Source organism: Penaeus japonicus, unplaced genomic scaffold (assembly GCF_977035675.1).
Source record: "Penaeus japonicus unplaced genomic scaffold, GWHDUDI00000001_assembly GWHDUDI00000036, whole genome shotgun sequence".
Classification (NCBI taxonomy): domain Eukaryota; kingdom Metazoa; phylum Arthropoda; class Malacostraca; order Decapoda; family Penaeidae; genus Penaeus; species Penaeus japonicus.
Genome location: NW_028234438.1, coordinates 10904276 through 10911775, shown reverse-complemented (window position 1 = coordinate 10911775; position 7500 = coordinate 10904276).

Genomic DNA, 7500 nt, shown 5'->3' with positions numbered 1-7500 from the left:
TTTATCAAAACGTGTGTTTGTTGTCTTTCACAGAACTCGTTCCCAACATAAAATTTGTACCCAATCATTCCCTTGGACAAGATCCCCCTCCCCCTCCGCTCTTCCTCCTTCCCTTTCCCTTTCCCCTTCCCTCCTCTCCTTCCCCCTTCCCTTCTCTCCTTCCCCTCTTCCTCCTTCCCTTTCCCTTTCCCCCTTCCCTCCTCTCCTTCCCCCTTCCCTTCTCTCCTTCCCCTCTTCCTCCTTCCCTTTCCCTTTCCCTTCTTCCCTCCTCTCCTTCCCCCTTCCCTTCTCTCCTTGCCCTCTTCCTCATTCCCCTTCCTCATTCCCCTTCCCTTTCCCCCTTCCCTTTCCCCCTACCCTCTTCCCTCCTTTCTTTCCCTCCTCTCTTTCCTTCCTCTCCTTCCCTCCTCTCCTTCCCTTTCCCTCTTCCCTTCTCTCCCTCACTGTCTCTCAACCTTTCTCTCTCCCCCCCATCCTTTAACCTCTCCCATTCCTTCCTTTTCCCTCCCCCTTTCCCCTCCCCCCTTCTCCATACCCTCTCCCCTCACCCTTCCCCTCCCCCCTTCTCCATACCCTCTCCCCTCCCCCTTCCCCTCCCCTTTTTACACTTTCCTACCCCTTCCCCTCCCTCTATATCTCACCTTTTCCGTTTATGTTATTAGCTATTTTTGGGAATGGTAATTTCTATGAATATATTTACTGAATTCGAGAAAATATGAAAGTTATTAGCTATAAAAAAAAGGTTAAATAAATTATTATTTTTTCTGATTTATTACTATTATCATTCTTATTATTATCATTATTATTATCATCACCATCATCATCATTGCTATTTTCATTATCATTATTAGGCTGATATCATAATCGTTATATTACTATCAGTAACATTATATTGGTATAACTTTATTATTGTTATTAGGATTTTCATTATTACTATAATCATTATCAACATCAATAACATTTTTGTTATTGTTATCATAAATTATCTTATCATAATCATCACCATTATTACTATGATTAGTATAGTATATATCGTTATTATGATAATCATGATAATTTATCACTACTAAATTATTATAATCATTATCATTATCATCATCATTGCCGTTACCATTGTTGATATCTGCAATATTATCTCTTTCATATAAATCATGGTACAAACTTGATTACTTCATTTTCTCTTTCAACATAAAAACTAAGACTTCAGAATTTCGAGAAAAAAAGAGGAAGAAAAAGAAAAAAAGAAAGAAGAAAAAAATAGAAAAAATAAAAAAGAAGAAAATAAAAAAGAAAAGAAAAAAAGGAATATATATATATATATATATATATATACATATATATATATATATATATATATATATTTATATATATGACCATCTGCACACATCCTTATCAATTCCCCAGCTGCTCCTCTTAACCCTCTCCCCCTTCCCCCTCCCCCTCCATCCCTCCCCACCCATTCCCCCTCCCTCCTCCATCCCTCCCCTCCCATTCCCCCTCCCTCCTCCACTCCATCCCACCCCTCCCCTTTCCCCCTTCCCCCTCCCCTCTCCCATCCCCCCACCCCATCCCCTCACCCCTCTCCCTGCGTGTGACACGTGAGACCCCATCGTTTGAAATGACCACAATTACCATTTCTAATTAGAGTCAGATTCGGTTTTATGATCACAAGGATCTTCCTCGTCTATTAGGTGGCGGAGGAGGAGAGTGAGTGATTGCGAGTGGGGAGGGAGGAGGAGGGGGGAGGGAGGAGGGGAAGGAGGGAGGGGGATGGGAGGAGGGGAAGGAGGGATGGAGGGGGGAGATGGGAGGAGGAGGAAGGAGGGGGGACAGGAGGGAGATGGGAGGAGGGTGGGGGAGGGAGGAGGGGAAAGGTCGGGGGAGATTGAAGGAGGGGAAGGAGGGAAGATGGGAGGAGGGGAAAGGTGGGGGGATATGAGAGGAGGGGAAGGAGGGGGGGTGGGAGGAGGGGAAGGAGGGGAGAAGGGAGGGGAAGGAGGAGGAGAGAGAGGGACAGGAGGGGGAGGAGGAGGGACAGGAGGGAGGGACAGGAGGAGGGAGGGGAAGGAGGGGGGATGGGAGGAGGAGGAGGGAGAAGGAGGAGGGGGGAAAGTACAGGAGGGGAAAGGTGGGGAGAGATGGGGAAGGGGTGAGGAGAAGTAGAAGGGGAAAGGGAAAAGGTGGGGAATGCTGGGAGTTGAGGGAAAGGTTGGGGAAAAATGGAGGAGGACGGGATGCGGAGGAGGAGGGGGAGGGTGGGAGAAGAGGGGAGAAGGAGAAGGGTGGGGGTGGATGGTAGAACGGAAAGAGAGGCAGAGAGTGGAAGGGGGAGTGTCAGGGAGGGGAAAGGAAAAGCAGGAGGGGGAGAGAAGAGGAAGAAGACCGGAGAAAAGGAAGATAGGAAGGGGAAGAATGAGGAAGATAGGAGTGAAGGTGGAAGGAAGAAGAGGAGAAGAAGAGGAAAACGAAGGAAGACTGAGAGAGAGAAAAAAAAAAGTAGTGAGAGAGAGAGTAGGAGAGAGTGCGTAAGAGAGAGAAAAAGAGTAGAGAGGGAGTGAGAGAGAAAAAGGGTAGAGGGAGAGAAAGAGAAAGACGGGAAGAGAGCAATAGTAATGAGAGAGAGAAAGAGTAGGAGGACTGAGAGAAAGAGCAAGAGAGGTGAGAGGAGAGGTTACGCAGACACAGCTGCTACAGCTGGATTACTGGCAGATTTTGTGTCGTTTCGTCTCCCTTGGACTGGTAATGCTCTCTCTCTCTCTCTCTCTCTCTCTCTCTCTCTCTCTCTCTCTCTCTCTCTCTCTCTCTCTCTCTCTCTCTCTCTCTCTCTCTCTCTCTTTATCTATCTATTTATCTATCTATCTATCTATCTATCTGTCTATCTATTTATCTATCTATCTATTTCTCTCAATCTCTCTTTCTCACTCTCTCTCTCTCTCTGTCTATTTCTCTCTTATTCTCTCTTTTCTCTTAAATGCACTGTCGCTGGGTCTCTCTCTCCTCTCTCAATCTCTCTCTCTCTTTATCTCTCACTCTCTCTCTCTGTCTCTCTATTCGCCCTCTCTACCTCTCTCTCCCTCGCCCCCCTTCCCACCTCCCCTACATCCACCCCCCTCTCCCCCCCTCCCTTTTATCCTTATCTCTCTATCTCCCCATTTGTTCGCCATAAGCGCCGCTAAACACACACTATATTATCATTTTTGCTTTAATCTCTCCTCTTTATCTGTCCCTTCCCTCCTCTTCCCGTTCGGTACGTGTAATTATTCCATTTTTACTACTTAATAGAGAGAGAGTGTGTTAGGAAGGAAGGGGAGGGGGGAGGGGGGGTGACGGAGAGAGAAAAAATGGGGAGGATGGGGGGAGTGGGGGGTAAGAGAGAGATTGGGGGATGGTGGGAGATGACGGGCGTTAGAGAGAGAGAGAGAGAGAGAGAGAGAGAGGGAGGGAGGGAGGGAGAGAGAGAGAGAGAGAGAGAGAGAGAGAGAGAGAGAGAAAGAGAGGGGGAGGAAAGGAAGTTCTCGAGAGGGAGAGAGAGAGAAATGGCGGAGGGATACATAGGTAGAGAGAGAGAAAGAGAAGAAAAATGAGAGAAAGGATGGAGGGAGAGAAAGAAAAAATATACAGATGAACTAATAATGATTAAAATTATATTAGTAATGACAATGATGATATTCAATGTTTTCATTATTATAATCCCAATATTAATAACAATGACCATAATATTCATGATGATGATAATGTAGTTAAGAAAATTGCAACAAAAATCGTGATAATAAAAAATATAGTAATTACCATCATTATCATAATTGTTATCATTGACATTATTATTATTGTGATCGCCACATCATAGTTATTATTATCCTTGTTGTTGTTCTGAACATCATTACTATCATCATCATTATCATGGTTGTCATCATTATCCTTATTAATAGTATTATTAAATTGATGTTGTTATTCGTATCAGTTTTAGTATAATTAATGAATACTATTATTAATATCATCAATACTATCTTAATTATCATTATCGTTATTGCTATCATCATTATCGTCAGTATTATTATCATAATGATCATTATCATTATGTTGATTATCCTATTTTACTTTCATATCTGGAGGAACCAAACCATTTCCCACTCCACCCCCTCTCAACCCCACCCTCTTCCTCTTCTCCCCCCCACCCCCCATCCCCTCTTACCTCAACCTTTTCCGGCCTTCAAAGAAATACCCCCCTCCCCCTCTTCTTTCTCCCTCTCTCTTCCCTTCTCTACTTTCTCCTTCCCTGTCTTCGTAAAACTCACCCTTCTCCCTTACCCCCACTCTGCTCTCCCCTTCCTCCCTCGTTTTCCCCCTCCTTCATTTTCTTTCTTATTCCCCTACATTCCTATTTCTCCACACACATTTAACCCCCCCCTCCCTCTTCTCCCTCACTCCAACCCCCTACCCCTCATCCCCCCCGCGTCCCCCCCCCCCGCGTCCCACACTCCCTTCACCCCCCCCCCTCCGTCCCCCACGCCCTTCACCCCCCACCCCCCATTCTTTCCTTCCCCTCACCCCCCCCCTCTATACCCACTCGTCCCACCCTCTTCCTCTTAATCAAATGCACTTTAATTTCAATATTTCTTTGATCTCCTTGAATGTGTGTGTGTGTGTGTTCGTATTTCCGGGTCGCACAAAGGATGACTCGTAGGATTCTGTGTTTGCATTACGCCCATCCTTGCCTTTTCATCTCTCGTTTGGTTCCTTGTTTATTTTGTGTTTGGGTGTGTGTGTCTTTCTTTTTTTTTTCTCTCTCTCTCTCTTGATGTTTGTTTTGTTTTGTTAGTTTTTTGTTGTTTTTTTTGTGTGTTATTTTATTTTATTTTTTATCTCTGTTTTTTATTTTCTGTTTTATTTTGTTTTGTTTGTTTGTCTTATTCTTTCTCTTTGCCTCTTTCTCTCTTTCTTTCTCTTTCCCTTTCATTCTCTTTCTCTTTCACTTCCTCTCTCTCTCTCTCTCTATCTATCTATCTATCTATCTATTTATCTCACTCTCTCTCTCTCTGTTTCTCTCTCTCTCTCTCTCTCTCTCTCTCTCTCTCTCTCTCTCTCTCTCTCTCTCTCTCTCTCTCTCTCTCTCTCTCTCTCTCTCTCTCTCTCTCTCTCTCTCTCTCTCTCTCTCTCTTTCTTTCTTTCTCAACATCTGCCGCTCCATTTTATGATCTTTTATGCCATCTTCGTGATTTTATATACCCTTATTTGTTTTATCTTGCATCTCTTACGCACATATATTATTTTCGATTTATTCTTTTCTGATTGGTTAAATGATTGTAGAGATTAGCCAATCAGCGCCGGAGTGACAGGAAGGTAGCTCAAACGTCGCATTTTTTTTTTTTTTTCATTTTTTCATTTTTATGTGAAGTTGTTATTTTTTTTTCTTTTCTTTTAACACCTGTCTAACTTTAACACCTGTTTCCTTACTCCCCTAAATCTCCCCCCCCCCTCCCCCATCACCCCTCTCCTCCAAATCCCCTTTGAAAACTCTTACTTCAATCTCCTGTCCTTTCACCCCCCCTCCCCCCAAACCCCTCCCCCCTCCATTACCCCCCCTAAACAATTCTATTCTCAATCTCCCCCCATTTCCCCAAACCCCCCCTTGTGTTTCCCCCCTCCCCCCCTGCCATCAGCGGGCGGCATCACCCTAAATCCCCCCCTTTCCCTCCCCCTCCCCCCTCCATCAACCTGAACACCTTCCCTGCACCCCTCCCCCTCATCAACCATCACCCCTAATTCCCTCCCTTTCCCTCCCCCTCCCCCTCTCCACCCTCATAAACCAGCCACACCCAACCCTGACCCTCCTCCCCCCTCCCGTCCCCTACCAGCCTCCCCTTACCCCCCACCCCTACCCCCCTTTTTCTCAAGGACATAATCATTCGTATATATTGAACTGAGTTAGTGTTACACCTGTCTCTCGGTCACACCTGTTATGGCAGTGTGGTTGTCTGTCTTGGTTGATTTATAAATTATTCTTTGGAGATGATTTGTTATTCTTTTTGGTGTTTCACCTCTTTCTTTCTTTCTTTCTTTCTTTCTTTGTTCCTCTCTTCCTTCTCTTTTCCTTTGTTCATCTCTCCTTTCCTGCTTCGAGTCTCTCCTCTCTCCTCTTCTCTTCCTCATCACTCTCCCTCCCATTCTCTCTCTACTCTCTAAACATACACTCTCAAACCATTCCTCTCTCCTATCTCTCTCCCTCTCCATTCCCCCTTCCCTCTCCCCCCCCCCCCACATACTTCACCCTTTTTTTTTTCCCCATCCCTCTCACCCTCCTCTCCTCTCACACTTAACCCACTCTCACTCCACTCACTCCACTCTCAGACTCTCATATTCTCCCACTTCTCACTCTCAACTCCCACTCCCACTCCACTGCCCCACTCCCATTCCCTCACGCCTCTCCCCCTCCCACTCCCTCTTCGCCATCCCACACTCCCTCAGTCCCACTCCCTCTTGCCCTCTCCACTCCCTTCGCCTCTCCCACTCCTCACCCTGCTCCCTCTCCCACTCCCTCTAATCTTCACCCAATTTCCCTCACCCTCTTCCCCCACTCCTCTCACACCACTCCCTCGTAAAACTCCCACCCAACTCCCTCACTCCCACTCTCCCACCCCACCCACCCCTCCCACTCACTGCCTACACAACACCACTCCCCCTACCCTCTTGTCCACCTCCCACTCTTCTCACCCCCTCTCACCCCCCTCTCCCACTCCCTCAGTTCCCTCACCCTCCCACCTCTCTCCCTCACCCACTCCCCCTTTCCGACTCCCACTATATCCCCCCACTCCCACCTCCGCCTCTCCCACTTCCTACACCCACGCCGCTACTCCTCACCCCACTCCCACGCTTTACCCATCTCTCCTCCTATCAATCTATTTATCCATTCACCCAACATCCGAACATCAATTGACAACCTAAAACCCCCCAACACTAAAGGTATCCGATTCCTTTTGAATCATCATCCGAATCCCCTTTATTCGGGACTCCTATTCGAAACACCTGCTCGAATGCGCTTCCGACACCGTGACTAGCAAGGTTTTATTCACTCGTTATCGTGTGTTTGTCTATTGCTTTTGTTACGTCCTTTCCTTTTTCGCTTTTTTTATAAGCTTTTTTTATATGTGTTTTTCTCACACTCTTCGTCCTTTTTTTTTTTTTTGTCTTTTTTTTTTTGGTCTATTTTCTTTTTTTCTTTTTCTCTCTCTCTCTTTCTTTTTCATTTGGTGGTGATTCGAACTTGTCGAAGCTTCATTAGCTACTATTGACGAGTTGCGTTGCGTTGAGTTGCCGGGATGATTTTCGATTTTTTTCTTCTTCCTTTCTTTCTTTTTTCTTTATATGTTTTGTTTTTAGTTTTTTTTAATCAAATTTTGTTCTTTAATTTATGTTCGTTTGTTTATTTGTCAGTTTTGAATTTTTGTACTGTTTGTCTCTCTATTTCTCTCGCTTTCTCTCTATCTCTCTCTCTCTCTCACT